This window comes from Chlamydotis macqueenii, chromosome 7 (assembly GCF_036417535.1).
Source record: "Chlamydotis macqueenii isolate bChlMac1 chromosome 7, bChlMac1.mat, whole genome shotgun sequence".
NCBI lineage: Eukaryota > Metazoa > Chordata > Aves > Otidiformes > Otididae > Chlamydotis > Chlamydotis macqueenii.
Genome location: NC_141562.1, coordinates 17,832,739 through 17,849,464, shown reverse-complemented (window position 1 = coordinate 17,849,464; position 16,726 = coordinate 17,832,739).

Here is a 16,726-nt window from a genome sequence, read left to right as displayed (position 1 = left end):
TGCTTTCCTGAACAGCTTGCGCTGGGACAGTTACAGCCGTGTTTTGCAAGCTGTCCGGGGTTCTGAGGCACTAAAAGTGCGGATGTGTGGCGACTGTGCAAGACGAGAACCGGCTGCTCTGAAAGCCCTTCCTGCTCTTCACGTACGCTTTCTAGCAGCTCTACGGACACACACACGTCAGCCTCTTCACTGTCCTACACAGCTAGCACGCTGGCAGTTACCGTCAACTTGGAAGCAGCCGCGCAGAAGGCAGTCGCCCTGCAACCGGCGAACAGCGCATCATCGCGGCTACACGCGAGCTGGCCGCACTCGGAGCTTTCGCGGCTCTTCTCTCGCTCTTTCTCGCAGAGCTCCGGCGATGCACAACTCGAACCGCGAAAGCCGCAATGAGCTTTGTGCAAGCTGCGCAGAAGAAACAAGGCACTAAACCGGCAAATGTCCAGCTAATCTCCCACATGAAAACGGTCAGCAAGGAAAGCTCTTGCTGCTCTTCACTCGCTCTTGCTAACAGCCCAGAAGCATTGCGACTCTTCTCTGGATGATTTGCCCACCAACACTTCACATCAGCTCAAGCCGGCTGCCTGGAGGAAAAGAGGCTTGGAAAGATCGTAGCAGGCACGGTTGTTGCTGCACCAGAAGTGCCTGCTCCGGAGGCTTCTTGCGAGCAGCGCTAAAAGCACGCGAACATCGCGTTTCTGTGCTTTCCTGAACAGCTTGCGCTGGGACAGTTACAGCCGTGTTTTGCAAGCTGTCCGGGGTTCTGAGGCACTAAAAGTGCGGATGTGTGGCGACTGTCCAAGACGAGAACCGGCTGCTCTGAAAGCCCTTCCTGCTCTTCACGTACGCTTTCTAGCAGCTCTACGGACACACACACGTCAGCCTCTTCACTGTCCTACACAGCTAGCACGCTGGTAGTTACCGTCAACTTGGAAGCAGCCGCGCAGAAGGCAGTCGCCCTGCAACCGGCGAACAGCGCATCATCGCGGCTACACGCGAGCTGGCCGTACTCGGAGCTTTCGCGGCTCTTCTCTCGCTCTTTCCCGCAGAGCTCCGGCGATGCACAACTCGAACCGCGAAAGCCGCAATGAGCTTTGTGCAAGCTGCGCAGAAGAAACAAGGCACTAAACCGGCAAATGTCCAGCTAATCTCCCACATGAAAACGGTCAGCAAGGAAAGCTCTTGCTAACAGCCCAGAAGCATTGCGACTCTTCTCTGGATGATTTGCCCACCAACACTTCACATGAGCTCAAGCCGGCTGCCCGGAGGAAAAGAGGCTAGGAAAGATCGTAGCAGGCACGGTTGTTGCCGCACGAGAAGTGCCTGCTCCGGAGGCTTCTTGCGAGCAGCGCTAAAAGCACGCGAACATCGCGTTTCTGTGCTTTCCTGAACAGCTTGCGCTGGGACAGTTACAGCCGTGTTTTGCAAGCTGTCCGGGGTTCTGAGGCACTAAAAGTGCGGATGTGTGGCGACTGTCCAAGACGAGAACCGGCTGCTCTGAAAGCCCTTCCTGCTCTTCACGTACGCTTTCTAGCAGCTCTACGGAGACACACACGTCAGCCTCTTCACTGTCCTACACAGCTAGCACGCTGGCAGTTACCGTCAACTTGGAAGCAGCCGCGCAGAAGGCAGTTGCCCTGCAACCGGCGAACAGCGCATCATCGCGGCTACACGCGAGCTGGCCGCACTCGGAGCTTTCGCGGCTCTTCTCTCGCTCTTTCCCGCAGAGCTCCGGCGATGCACAACTCGAACCGCGAAAGGCGCAATGAGCTTTGTGCAAGCTGCGCAGAAGAAACAAGGCACTAAACCGGCAAATGTCCAGCTAATCTCCCACATGAAAACGGTCAGCAAGGAAAGCTCTTGCTGCTCTTCACTCGCTCTTGCTAACAGCCCAGAAGCATTGCGACTCTTCTCTGGATGATTTGCCCACCAACACTTCACATCAGCTCAAGCCGGCTGCCCGGAGGAAAAGAGGCTAGGAAAGATCGTAGCAGGCACGGTTGTTGCCGCACGAGAAGTGCCTGCTCCGGAGGCTTCTTGCGAGCAGCGCTAAAAGCACGCGAACATCGCATTTCTGTGCTTTCCTGAACAGCTTGCGCTGGGACAGTTACAGCCGTGTTTTGCAAGCTGTCCGGGGTTCTGAGGCACTAAAAGTGCGGATGTGTGGCGACTGTGCAAGACGAGAACCGGCTGCTCTGAAAGCCCTTCCTGCTCTTCACGTACGCTTTCTAGCAGCTCTACGGACACACACACGTCAGCCTCTTCACTGTCCTACACAGCTAGCACGCTGGCAGTTACCGTCAACTTGGAAGCAGCCGCGCAGAAGGCAGTCGCCCTGCAACCGGCGAACAGCGCATCATCGCGGCTACACGCGAGCTGGCCGCACTCGGAGCTTTCGCGGCTCTTCTCTCGCTCTTTCCCGCAGAGCTCCGGCGATGCACAACTCGAACCGCGAAAGCCGCAATGAGCTTTGTGCAAGCTGCGCAGAAGAAACAAGGCACTAAACCGGCAAATGTCCAGCTAATCTCCCACATGAAAACGGTCAGCAAGGAAAGCTCTTGCTAACAGCCCAGAAGCATTGCGACTCTTCTCTGGATGATTTGCCCACCAACACTTCACATCAGCTCAAGCCGGCTGCCTGGAGGAAAAGAGGCTAGGAAAGATCGCAGCAGGCACGGTTGTTGCCGCACGAGAAGTGCCTGCTCCGGAGGCTTCTTGCGAGCAGCGCTAAAAGCACGCGAACATCGCGTTTCTGTGCTTTCCTGAACAGCTTGCGCTGGGACAGTTACAGCCGTGTTTTGCAAGCTGTCCGGGGTTCTGAGGCACTAAAAGTGCGGATGTGTGGCGACTGTGCAAGACGAGAACCGGCTGCTCTGAAAGCCCTTCCTGCTCTTCACGTACGCTTTCTAGCAGCTCTACGGACACACACACGTCAGCCTCTTCACTGTCCTACACAGCTAGCACGCTGGCAGTTACCGTCAACTTGGAAGCAGCCGCGCAGAAGGCAGTCGCCCTGCAACCGGCGAACAGCGCATCATCGCGGCTACACGCGAGCTGGCCGCACTCGGAGCTTTCGCGGCTCTTCTCTCGCTCTTTCCCGCAGAGCTCCGGCGATGCACAACTCGAACCGCGAAAGCCGCAATGAGCTTTGTGCAAGCTGCGCAGAAGAAACAAGGCACTAAACCGGCAAATGTCCAGCTAATCTCCCACATGAAAACGGTCAGCAAGGAAAGCTCTTGCTAACAACCCAGAAGCATTGCGACTCTTCTCTGGATGATTTGCCCACCAACACTTCACATCAGCTCAAGCCGGCTGCCCGGAGGAAAAGAGGCTAGGAAAGATCGTAGCAGGCACGGTTGTTGCCGCACGAGAAGTGCCTGCTCCGGAGGCTTCTTGCGAGCAGCGCTAAAAGCACGCGAACATCGCGTTTCTGTGCTTTCCTGAACAGCTTGCGCTGGGACAGTTACAGCCGTGTTTTGCAAGCTGTCCGGGGTTCTGAGGCACTAAAAGTGCGGATGTGTGGCGACCGTCCAAGACGAGAACCGGCTGCTCTGAAAGCCCTTCCTGCTCTTCACGTACGCTTTCTAGCAGCTCTACGGACACACACACGTCAGCCTCTACACTGTCCTACACAGCTAGCACGCTGGCAGTTACCGTCAACTTGGAAGCAGCCGCGCAGAAGGCAGTCGCCCTGCAACCGGCGAACAGCGCATCATCGCGGCTACACGCGAGCTGGCCGCACTCGGAGCTTTCGCGGCTCTTCTCTCGCTCTTTCCCGCAGAGCTCCGGCGATGCACAACTCGAACCGCGAAAGCCGCAATGAGCTTTGTGCAAGCTGCGCAGAAGAAACAAGGCACTAAACCGGCAAATGTCCAGCTAATCTCCCACATGAAAACGGTCAGCAAGGAAAGCTCTTGCTGCTCTTCACTCGCTCTTGCTAACAGCCCAGAAGCATTGCGACTCTTCTCTGGATGATTTGCCCACCAACACTTCACATCAGCTCAAGCCGGCTGCCCGGAGGAAAAGAGGCTAGGAAAGATCGTAGCAGGCACGGTTGTTGCCGCACGAGAAGTGCCTGCTCCGGAGGCTTCTTGCGAGCAGCGCTAAAAGCACGCGAACATCGCATTTCTGTGCTTTCCTGAACAGCTTGCGCTGGGACAGTTACAGCCGTGTTTTGCAAGCTGTCCGGGGTTCTGAGGCACTAAAAGTGCGGATGTGTGGCGACTGTGCAAGACGAGAACCGGCTGCTCTGAAAGCCCTTCCTGCTCTTCACGTACGCTTTCTAGCAGCTCTACGGACACACACACGTCAGCCTCTTCACTGTCCTACACAGCTAGCACGCTGGCAGTTACCGTCAACTTGGAAGCAGCCGCGCAGAAGGCAGTCGCCCTGCAACCGGCGAACAGCGCATCATCGCGGCTACACGCGAGCTGGCCGCACTCGGAGCTTTCGCGGCTCTTCTCTCGCTCTTTCTCGCAGAGCTCCGGCGATGCACAACTCGAACCGCGAAAGCCGCAATGAGCTTTGTGCAAGCTGCGCAGAAGAAACAAGGCACTAAACCGGCAAATGTCCAGCTAATCTCCCACATGAAAACGGTCAGCAAGGAAAGCTCTTGCTGCTCTTCACTCGCTCTTGCTAACAGCCCAGAAGCATTGCGACTCTTCTCTGGATGATTTGCCCACCAACACTTCACATCAGCTCAAGCCGGCTGCCCGGAGGAAAAGAGGCTAGGAAAGATCGTAGCAGGCACGGTTGTTGCCGCACGAGAAGTGCCTGCTCCGGAGGCTTCTTGCGAGCAGCGCTAAAAGCACGCGAACATCGCATTTCTGTGCTTTCCTGAACAGCTTGCGCTGGGACAGTTACAGCCGTGTTTTGCAAGCTGTCCGGGGTTCTGAGGCACTAAAAGTGCGGATGTGTGGCGACTGTGCAAGACGAGAACCGGCTGCTCTGAAAGCCCTTCCTGCTCTTCACGTACGCTTTCTAGCAGCTCTACGGACACACACACGTCAGCCTCTTCACTGTCCTACACAGCTAGCACGCTGGCAGTTACCGTCAACTTGGAAGCAGCCGCGCAGAAGGCAGTCGCCCTGCAACCGGCGAACAGCGCATCATCGCGGCTACACGCGAGCTGGCCGCACTCGGAGCTTTCGCGGCTCTTCTCTCGCTCTTTCCCGCAGAGCTCCGGCGATGCACAACTCGAACCGCGAAAGCCGCAATGAGCTTTGTGCAAGCTGCGCAGAAGAAACAAGGCACTAAACCGGCAAATGTCCAGCTAATCTCCCACATGAAAACGGTCAGCAAGGAAAGCTCTTGCTGCTCTTCACTCGCTCTTGCTAACAGCCCAGAAGCATTGCGACTCTTCTCTGGATGATTTGCCCACCAACACTTCACATCAGCTCAAGCCGGCTGCCCGGAGGAAAAGAGGCTAGGAAAGATCGTAGCAGGCACGGTTGTTGCCGCACGAGAAGTGCCTGCTCCGGAGGCTTCTTGCGAGCAGCGCTAAAAGCACGCGAACATCGCATTTCTGTGCTTTCCTGAACAGCTTGCGCTGGGACAGTTACAGCCGTGTTTTGCAAGCTGTCCGGGGTTCTGAGGCACTAAAAGTGCGGATGTGTGGCGACTGTGCAAGACGAGAACCGGCTGCTCTGAAAGCCCTTCCTGCTCTTCACGTACGCTTTCTAGCAGCTCTACGGACACACACACGTCAGCCTCTTCACTGTCCTACACAGCTAGCACGCTGGCAGTTACCGTCAACTTGGAAGCAGCCGCGCAGAAGGCAGTCGCCCTGCAACCGGCGAACAGCGCATCATCGCGGCTACACGCGAGCTGGCCGCACTCGGAGCTTTCGCGGCTCTTCTCTCGCTCTTTCCCGCAGAGCTCCGGCGATGCACAACTCGAACCGCGAAAGCCGCAATGAGCTTTGTGCAAGCTGCGCAGAAGAAACAAGGCACTAAACCGGCAAATGTCCAGCTAATCTCCCACATGAAAACGGTCAGCAAGGAAAGCTCTTGCTAACAGCCCAGAAGCATTGCGACTCTTCTCTGGATGATTTGCCCACCAACACTTCACATCAGCTCAAGCCGGCTGCCTGGAGGAAAAGAGGCTAGGAAAGATCGCAGCAGGCACGGTTGTTGCCGCACGAGAAGTGCCTGCTCCGGAGGCTTCTTGCGAGCAGCGCTAAAAGCACGCGAACATCGCGTTTCTGTGCTTTCCTGAACAGCTTGCGCTGGGACAGTTACAGCCGTGTTTTGCAAGCTGTCCGGGGTTCTGAGGCACTAAAAGTGCGGATGTGTGGCGACTGTGCAAGACGAGAACCGGCTGCTCTGAAAGCCCTTCCTGCTCTTCACGTACGCTTTCTAGCAGCTCTACGGACACACACACGTCAGCCTCTTCACTGTCCTACACAGCTAGCACGCTGGCAGTTACCGTCAACTTGGAAGCAGCCGCGCAGAAGGCAGTCGCCCTGCAACCGGCGAACAGCGCATCATCGCGGCTACACGCGAGCTGGCCGCACTCGGAGCTTTCGCGGCTCTTCTCTCGCTCTTTCCCGCAGAGCTCCGGCGATGCACAACTCGAACCGCGAAAGCCGCAATGAGCTTTGTGCAAGCTGCGCAGAAGAAACAAGGCACTAAACCGGCAAATGTCCAGCTAATCTCCCACATGAAAACGGTCAGCAAGGAAAGGTCTTGCTGCTCTTTACTCGCTCTTGCTAACAACCCAGAAGTATTGCGACTCTTCTCTGGATGATTTGCCCACCAACACTTCACATCAGCTCAAGCCGCCTGCCCGGAGGAAAAGAGGCTTGGAAAGATCGTAGCAGGCACGGTTGTTGCTGCACGAGAAGTGCCTGCTCCGGAGGCTTCTTGCGAGCAGCGCTAAAAGCACGCGAACATCACGTTTCTGTGCTTTCCTGAACAGCTTGCGCTGGGACAGTTACAGCCGTGTTTTGCAAGCTGTCCGGGGTTCTGAGGCACTAAAAGTGCGGATGTGTGGCGACTGTCCAAGACGAGAACCGGCTGCTCTGAAAGCCCTTCCTGCTCTTCACGTACGCTTTCTAGCAGCTCTACGGACACACACACGTCAGCCTCTTCACTGTCCTACACAGCTAGCACGCTGGCAGTTACCGTCAACTTGGAAGCAGCCGCGCAGAAGGCAGTCGCCCTGCAACCGGCGAACAGCGCATCATCGCGGCTACACGCGAGCTGGCCGCACTCGGAGCTTTCGCGGCTCTTCTCTCGCTCTTTCCCGCAGAGCTCCGGCGATGCACAACTCGAACCGCGAAAGCCGCAATGAGCTTTGTGCAAGCTGCGCAGAAGAAACAAGGCACTAAACCGGCAAATGTCCAGCTAATCTCCCACATGAAAACGGTCAGCAAGGAAAGCTCTTGCTAACAGCCCAGAAGCATTGCGACTCTTCTCTGGATGATTTGCCCACCAACACTTCACATCAGCTCAAGCCGGCTGCCCGGAGGAAAAGAGGCTAGGAAAGATCGTAGCAGGCACGGTTGTTGCCGCACGAGAAGTGCCTGCTCCGGAGGCTTCTTGCGAGCAGCGCTAAAAGCACGCGAACATCGCGTTTCTGTGCTTTCCTGAACAGCTTGCGCTGGGACAGTTACAGCCGTGTTTTGCAAGCTGTCCGGGGTTCTGAGGCACTAAAAGTGCGGATGTGTGGCGACTGTCCAAGACGAGAACCGGCTGCTCTGAAAGCCCTTCCTGCTCTTCACGTACGCTTTCTAGCAGCTCTACGGACACACACACGTCAGCCTCTACACTGTCCTACACAGCTAGCACGCTGGCAGTTACCGTCAACTTGGAAGCAGCCGCGCAGAAGGCAGTCGCCCTGCAACCGGCGAACAGCGCATCATCGCGGCTACACGCGAGCTGGCCGCACTCGGAGCTTTCGCGGCTCTTCTCTCGCTCTTTCCCGCAGAGCTCCGGCGATGCACAACTCGAACCGCGAAAGCCGCAATGAGCTTTGTGCAAGCTGCGCAGAAGAAACAAGGCACTAAACCCAGCTAATCTCCCACATGAAAACGGTCAGCAAGGAAAGCTCTTGCTGCTCTTTACTCGCTCTTGCTAACAGCCCAGAAGCATTGCGACTCTTCTCTGGATGATTTGCCCACCAACACTTCACATCAGCTCAAGCCGGCTGCCCGGAGGAAAAGAGGCTAGGAAAGATCGTAGCAGGCACGGTTGTTGCCGCACGAGAAGTGCCTGCTCCGGAGGCTTCTTGCGAGCAGCGCTAAAAGCACGCGAACATCGCGTTTCTGTGCTTTCCTGAACAGCTTGCGCTGGGACAGTTACAGCCGTGTTTTGCAAGCTGTCCGGGGTTCTGAGGCACTAAAAGTGCGGATGTGTGGCGACTGTCCAAGACGAGAACCGGCTGCTCTGAAAGCCCTTCCTGCTCTTCACGTACGCTTTCTAGCAGCTCTACGGACACACACAAGTCAGCCTCTTCACTGTCCTACACAGCTAGCACGCTGGCAGTTACCGTCAACTTGGAAGCAGCCGCACAGAAGGCAGTCGCCCTGCAACCGGCGAACAGCGCATCATCGCGGCTACACGCGAGCTGGCCGCACTCGGAGCTTTCGCGGCTCTTCTCTCGCTCTTTCTCGCAGAGCTCCGGCGATGCACAACTCGAACCGCGAAAGCCGCAATGAGCTTTGTGCAAGCTGCGCAGAAGAAACAAGGCACTAAACCGGCAAATGTCCAGCTAATCTCCCACATGAAAACGGTCAGCAAGGAAAGCTCTTGCTAACAGCCCAGAAGCATTGCGACTCTTCTCTGGATGATTTGCCCACCAACACTTCACATCAGCTCAAGCCGGCTGCCCGGAGGAAAAGAGGCTAGGAAAGATCGTAGCAGGCACGGTTGTTGCTGCACGAGAAGTGCCTGCTCCGGAGGCTTCTTGCGAGCAGCGCTAAAAGCACGCGAACATCGCGTTTCTGTGCTTTCCTGAACAGCTTGCGCTGGGACAGTTACAGCCGTGTTTTGCAAGCTGTCCGGGGTTCTGAGGCACTAAAAGTGCGGATGTGTGGCGACTGTGCAAGACGAGAACCGGCTGCTCTGAAAGCCCTTCCTGCTCTTCACGTACGCTTTCTAGCAGCTCTACGGACACACACACGTCAGCCTCTTCACTGTCCTACACAGCTAGCACGCTGGCAGTTACCGTCAACTTGGAAGCAGCCGCGCAGAAGGCAGTCGCCCTGCAACCGGCGAACAGCGCATCATCGCGGCTACACGCGAGCTGGCCGCACTCGGAGCTTTCGCGGCTCTTCTCTCGCTCTTTCCCGCAGAGCTCCGGCGATGCACAACTCGAACCGCGAAAGCCGCAATGAGCTTTGTGCAAGCTGCGCAGAAGAAACAAGGCACTAAACCGGCAAATGTCCAGCTAATCTCCCACATGAAAACGGTCAGCAAGGAAAGCTCTTGCTGCTCTTCACTCGCTCTTGCTAACAGCCCAGAAGCATTGCGACTCTTCTCTGGATGATTTGCCCACCAACACTTCACATCAGCTCAAGCCGGCTGCCCGGAGGAAAAGAGGCTAGGAAAGATCGTAGCAGGCACGGTTGTTGCCGCACGAGAAGTGCCTGCTCCGGAGGCTTCTTGCGAGCAGCGCTAAAAGCACGCGAACATCGCGTTTCTGTGCTTTCCTGAACAGCTTGCGCTGGGACAGTTACAGCCGTGTTTTGCAAGCTGTCCGGGGTTCTGAGGCACTAAAAGTGCGGATGTGTGGCGACTGTCCAAGACGAGAACCGGCTGCTCTGAAAGCCCTTCCTGCTCTTCACGTACGCTTTCTAGCAGCTCTACGGACACACACACGTCAGCCTCTTCACTGTCCTACACAGCTAGCACGCTGGCAGTTACCGTCAACTTGGAAGCAGCCGCGCAGAAGGCAGTCGCCCTGCAACCGGCGAACAGCGCATCATCGCGGCTACACGCGAGCTGGCCGCACTCGGAGCTTTCGCGGCTCTTCTCTCGCTCTTTCCCGCAGAGCTCCGGCGATGCACAACTCGAACCGCGAAAGCCGCAATGAGCTTTGTGCAAGCTGCGCAGAAGAAACAAGGCACTAAACCGGCAAATGTCCAGCTAATCTCCCACATGAAAACGGTCAGCAAGGAAAGCTCTTGCTAACAGCCCAGAAGCATTGCGACTCTTCTCTGGATGATTTGCCCACCAACACTTCACATCAGCTCAAGCCGGCTGCCCGGAGGAAAAGAGGCTAGGAAAGATCGTAGCAGGCACGGTTGTTGCCGCACGAGAAGTGCCTGCTCCGGAGGCTTCTTGCGAGCAGCGCTAAAAGCACGCGAACATCGCGTTTCTGTGCTTTCCTGAACAGCTTGCGCTGGGACAGTTACAGCCGTGTTTTGCAAGCTGTCCGGGGTTCTGAGGCACTAAAAGTGCGGATGTGTGGCGACTGTGCAAGACGAGAACCGGCTGCTCTGAAAGCCCTTCCTGCTCTTCACGTACGCTTTCTAGCAGCTCTACGGACACACACACGTCAGCCTCTTCACTGTCCTACACAGCTAGCACGCTGGCAGTTACCGTCAACTTGGAAGCAGCCGCGCAGAAGGCAGTCGCCCTGCAACCGGCGAACAGCGCATCATCGCGGCTACACGCGAGCTGGCCGCACTCGGAGCTTTCGCGGCTCTTCTCTCGCTCTTTCCCGCAGAGCTCCGGCGATGCACAACTCGAACCGCGAAAGCCGCAATGAGCTTTGTGCAAGCTGCGCAGAAGAAACAAGGCACTAAACCGGCAAATGTCCAGCTAATCTCCCACATGAAAACGGTCAGCAAGGAAAGCTCTTGCTGCTCTTCACTCGCTCTTGCTAACAGCCCAGAAGCATTGCGACTCTTCTCTGGATGATTTGCCCACCAACACTTCACATCAGCTCAAGCCGGCTGCCCGGAGGAAAAGAGGCTAGGAAAGATCGTAGCAGGCACGGTTGTTGCCGCACGAGAAGTGCCTGCTCCGGAGGCTTCTTGCGAGCAGCGCTAAAAGCACGCGAACATCGCATTTCTGTGCTTTCCTGAACAGCTTGCGCTGGGACAGTTACAGCCGTGTTTTGCAAGCTGTCCGGGGTTCTGAGGCACTAAAAGTGCGGATGTGTGGCGACTGTGCAAGACGAGAACCGGCTGCTCTGAAAGCCCTTCCTGCTCTTCACGTACGCTTTCTAGCAGCTCTACGGACACACACACGTCAGCCTCTTCACTGTCCTGCACAGCTAGCACGCTGGCAGTTACCGTCAACTTGGAAGCAGCCGCGCAGAAGGCAGTCGCCCTGCAACCGGCGAACAGCGCATCATCGCGGCTACACGCGAGCTGGCCGCACTCGGAGCTTTCGCGGCTCTTCTCTCGCTCTTTCTCGCAGAGCTCCGGCGATGCACAACTCGAACCGCGAAAGCCGCAATGAGCTTTGTGCAAGCTGCGCAGAAGAAACAAGGCACTAAACCGGCAAATGTCCAGCTAATCTCCCACATGAAAACGGTCAGCAAGGAAAGCTCTTGCTGCTCTTTACTCGCTCTTGCTAACAGCCCAGAAGCATTGCGACTCTTCTCTGGATGATTTGCCCACCAACACTTCACATCAGCTCAAGCCGGCTGCCCGGAGGAAAAGAGGCTAGGAAAGATCGTAGCAGGCACGGTTGTTGCCGCACGAGAAGTGCCTGCTCCGGAGGCTTCTTGCGAGCAGCGCTAAAAGCACGCGAACATCGCATTTCTGTGCTTTCCTGAACAGCTTGCGCTGGGACAGTTACAGCCGTGTTTTGCAAGCTGTCCGGGGTTCTGAGGCACTAAAAGTGCGGATGTGTGGCGACTGTGCAAGACGAGAACCGGCTGCTCTGAAAGCCCTTCCTGCTCTTCACGTACGCTTTCTAGCAGCTCTACGGACACACACACGTCAGCCTCTTCACTGTCCTACACAGCTAGCACGCTGGCAGTTACCGTCAACTTGGAAGCAGCCGCGCAGAAGGCAGTCGCCCTGCAACCGGCGAACAGCGCATCATCGCGGCTACACGCGAGCTGGCCGCACTCGGAGCTTTCGCGGCTCTTCTCTCGCTCTTTCCCGCAGAGCTCCGGCGATGCACAACTCGAACCGCGAAAGCCGCAATGAGCTTTGTGCAAGCTGCGCAGAAGAAACAAGGCACTAAACCGGCAAATGTCCAGCTAATCTCCCACATGAAAACGGTCAGCAAGGAAAGCTCTTGCTGCTCTTTACTCGCTCTTGCTAACAACCCAGAAGCATTGCGACTCTTCTCTGGATGATTTGCCCACCAACACTTCACATCAGCTCAAGCCGGCTGCCTGGAGGAAAAGAGGCTAGGAAAGATCGTAGCAGGCACGGTTGTTGCCGCACGAGAAGTGCCTGCTCCGGAGGCTTCTTGCGAGCAGCGCTAAAAGCACGCGAACATCGCGTTTCTGTGCTTTCCTGAACAGCTTGCGCTGGGACAGTTACAGCCGTGTTTTGCAAGCTGTCCGGGGTTCTGAGGCACTAAAAGTGCGGATGTGTGGCGACTGTGCAAGACGAGAACCGGCTGCTCTGAAAGCCCTTCCTGCTCTTCACGTACGCTTTCTAGCAGCTCTACGGACACACACACGTCAGCCTCTTCACTGTCCTACACAGCTAGCACGCTGGCAGTTACCGTCAACTTGGAAGCAGCCGCGCAGAAGGCAGTCGCCCTGCAACCGGTGAACAGCGCATCATCGCGGCTACACGCGAGCTGGCCGCACTCGGAGCTTTCGCGGCTCTTCTCTCGCTCTTTCCCGCAGAGCTCCGGCGATGCACAACTCGAACCGCGAAAGCCGCAATGAGCTTTGTGCAAGCTGCGCAGAAGAAACAAGGCACTAAACCGGCAAATGTCCAGCTAATCTCCCACATGAAAACGGTCAGCAAGGAAAGCTCTTGCTGCTCTTTACTCGCTCTTGCTAACAGCCCAGAAGCATTGCGACTCTTCTCTGGATGATTTGCCCACCAACACTTCACATCAGCTCAAGCCGGCTGCCTGGAGGAAAAGAGGCTAGGAAAGATCGTAGCAGGCACGGTTGTTGCTGCACCAGAAGTGCCTGCTCCGGAGGCTTCTTGCGAGCAGCGCTAAAAGCACGCGAACATCGCGTTTCTGTGCTTTCCTGAACAGCTTGCGCTGGGACAGTTACAGCCGTGTTTTGCAAGCTGTCCGGGGTTCTGAGGCACTAAAAGTGCGGATGTGTGGCGACTGTCCAAGACGAGAACCGGCTGCTCTGAAAGCCCTTCCTGCTCGTCACGTACGCTTTCTAGCAGCTCTACGGACACACACACGTCAGCCTCTTCACTGTCCTACACAGCTAGCACGCTGGCAGTTACCGTCAACTTGGAAGCAGCCGCGCAGAAGGCAGTCGCCCTGCAACCGGCGAACAGCGCATCATCGCGGCTACACGCGAGCTGGCCGCACTCGGAGCTTTCGCGGCTCTTCTCTCGCTCTTTCCCGCAGAGCTCCGGCGATGCACAACTCGAACCGCGAAAGCCGCAATGAGCTTTGTGCAAGCTGCGCAGAAGAAACAAGGCACTAAACCGGCAAATGTCCAGCTAATCTCCCACATGAAAACGGTCAGCAAGGAAAGCTCTTGCTAACAGCCCAGAAGCATTGCGACTCTTCTCTGGATGATTTGCCCACCAACACTTCACATCAGCTCAAGCCGGCTGCCCGGAGGAAAAGAGGCTAGGAAAGATCGTAGCAGGCACGGTTGTTGCCGCACGAGAAGTGCCTGCTCCGGAGGCTTCTTGCGAGCAGCGCTAAAAGCACGCGAACATCGCGTTTCTGTGCTTTCCTGAACAGCTTGCGCTGGGACAGTTACAGCCGTGTTTTGCAAGCTGTCCGGGGTTCTGAGGCACTAAAAGTGCGGATGTGTGGCGACTGTCCAAGACGAGAACCGGCTGCTCTGAAAGCCCTTCCTGCTCTTCACGTACGCTTTCTAGCAGCTCTACGGACACACACACGTCAGCCTCTTCACTGTCCTACACAGCTAGCACGCTGGCAGTTACCGTCAACTTGGAAGCAGCCGCGCAGAAGGCAGTCGCCCTGCAACCGGCGAACAGCGCATCATCGCGGCTACACGCGAGCTGGCCGCACTCGGAGCTTTCGCGGCTCTTCTCTCGCTCTTTCCCGCAGAGCTCCGGCGATGCACAACTCGAACCGCGAAAGCCGCAATGAGCTTTGTGCAAGCTGCGCAGAAGAAACAAGGCACTAAACCGGCAAATGTCCAGCTAATCTCCCACATGAAAACGGTCAGCAAGGAAAGCTCTTGCTGCTCTTCACTCGCTCTTGCTAACAGCCCAGAAGCATTGCGACTCTTCTCTGGATGATTTGCCCACCAACACTTCACATCAGCTCAAGCCGGCTGCCCGGAGGAAAAGAGGCTAGGAAAGATCGTAGCAGGCACGGTTGTTGCCGCACGAGAAGTGCCTGCTCCGGAGGCTTCTTGCGAGCAGCGCTAAAAGCACGCGAACATCGCGTTTCTGTGCTTTCCTGAACAGCTTGCGCTGGGACAGTTACAGCCGTGTTTTGCAAGCTGTCCGGGGTTCTGAGGCACTAAAAGTGCGGATGTGTGGCGACTGTCCAAGACGAGAACCGGCTGCTCTGAAAGCCCTTCCTGCTCTTCACGTACGCTTTCTAGCAGCTCTACGGACACACACACGTCAGCCTCTTCACTGTCCTACACAGCTAGCACGCTGGCAGTTACCGTCAACTTGGAAGCAGCCGCGCAGAAGGCAGTCGCCCTGCAACCGGCGAACAGCGCATCATCGCGGCTACACGCGAGCTGGCCGCACTCGGAGCTTTCGCGGCTCTTCTCTCGCTCTTTCCCGCAGAGCTCCGGCGATGCACAACTCGAACCGCGAAAGCCGCAATGAGCTTTGTGCAAGCTGCGCAGAAGAAACAAGGCACTAAACCGGCAAATGTCCAGCTAATCTCCCACATGAAAACGGTCAGCAAGGAAAGCTCTTGCTAACAGCCCAGAAGCATTGCGACTCTTCTCTGGATGATTTGCCCACCAACACTTCACATCAGCTCAAGCCGGCTGCCCGGAGGAAAAGAGGCTAGGAAAGATCGTAGCAGGCACGGTTGTTGCCGCACGAGAAGTGCCTGCTCCGGAGGCTTCTTGCGAGCAGCGCTAAAAGCACGCGAACATCGCGTTTCTGTGCTTTCCTGAACAGCTTGCGCTGGGACAGTTACAGCCGTGTTTTGCAAGCTGTCCGGGGTTCTGAGGCACTAAAAGTGCGGATGTGTGGCGACTGTGCAAGACGAGAACCGGCTGCTCTGAAAGCCCTTCCTGCTCTTCACGTACGCTTTCTAGCAGCTCTACGGACACACACACGTCAGCCTCTTCACTGTCCTACACAGCTAGCACGCTGGCAGTTACCGTCAACTTGGAAGCAGCCGCGCAGAAGGCAGTCGCCCTGCAACCGGCGAACAGCGCATCATCGCGGCTACACGCGAGCTGGCCGCACTCGGAGCTTTCGCGGCTCTTCTCTCGCTCTTTCCCGCAGAGCTCCGGCGATGCACAACTCGAACCGCGAAAGCCGCAATGAGCTTTGTGCAAGCTGCGCAGAAGAAACAAGGCACTAAACCGGCAAATGTCCAGCTAATCTCCCACATGAAAACGGTCAGCAAGGAAAGCTCTTGCTGCTCTTCACTCGCTCTTGCTAACAGCCCAGAAGCATTGCGACTCTTCTCTGGATGATTTGCCCACCAACACTTCACATCAGCTCAAGCCGGCTGCCCGGAGGAAAAGAGGCTAGGAAAGATCGTAGCAGGCACGGTTGTTGCCGCACGAGAAGTGCCTGCTCCGGAGGCTTCTTGCGAGCAGCGCTAAAAGCACGCGAACATCGCATTTCTGTGCTTTCCTGAACAGCTTGCGCTGGGACAGTTACAGCCATGTTTTGCAAGCTGTCCGGGGTTCTGAGGCACTAAAAGTGCGGATGTGTGGCGACTGTGCAAGACGAGAACCGGCTGCTCTGAAAGCCCTTCCTGCTCTTCACGTACGCTTTCTAGCAGCTCTACGGACACACACACGTCAGCCTCTTCACTGTCCTACACAGCTAGCACGCTGGCAGTTACCGTCAACTTGGAAGCAGCCGCGCAGAAGGCAGTCGCCCTGCAACCGGCGAACAGCGCATCATCGCGGCTACACGCGAGCTGGCCGCACTCGGAGCTTTCGCGGCTCTTCTCTCGCTCTTTCTCGCAGAGCTCCGGCGATGCACAACTCGAACCGCGAAAGCCGCAATGAGCTTTGTGCAAGCTGCGCAGAAGAAACAAGGCACTAAACCGGCAAATGTCCAGCTAATCTCCCACATGAAAACGGTCAGCAAGGAAAGCTCTTGCTGCTCTTTACTCGCTCTTGCTAACAGCCCAGAAGCATTGCGACTCTTCTCTGGATGATTTGCCCACCAACACTTCACATCAGCTCAAGCCGGCTGCCCGGAGGAAAAGAGGCTAGGAAAGATCGTAGCAGGCACGGTTGTTGCCGCACGAGAAGTGCCTGCTCCGGAGGCTTCTTGCGAGCAGCGCTAAAAGCACGCGAACATCGCATTTCTGTGCTTTCCTGAACAGCTTGCGCTGGGACAGTTACAGCCGTGTTTTGCAAGCTGTCCGGGGTTCTGAGGCACTAAAAGTGCGGATGTGTGGCGACTGTGCAAGACGAGAACCGGCTGCTCTGAAAGCCCTTCCTGCTCTTCACGTACGCTTTCTAGCAGCTCTAC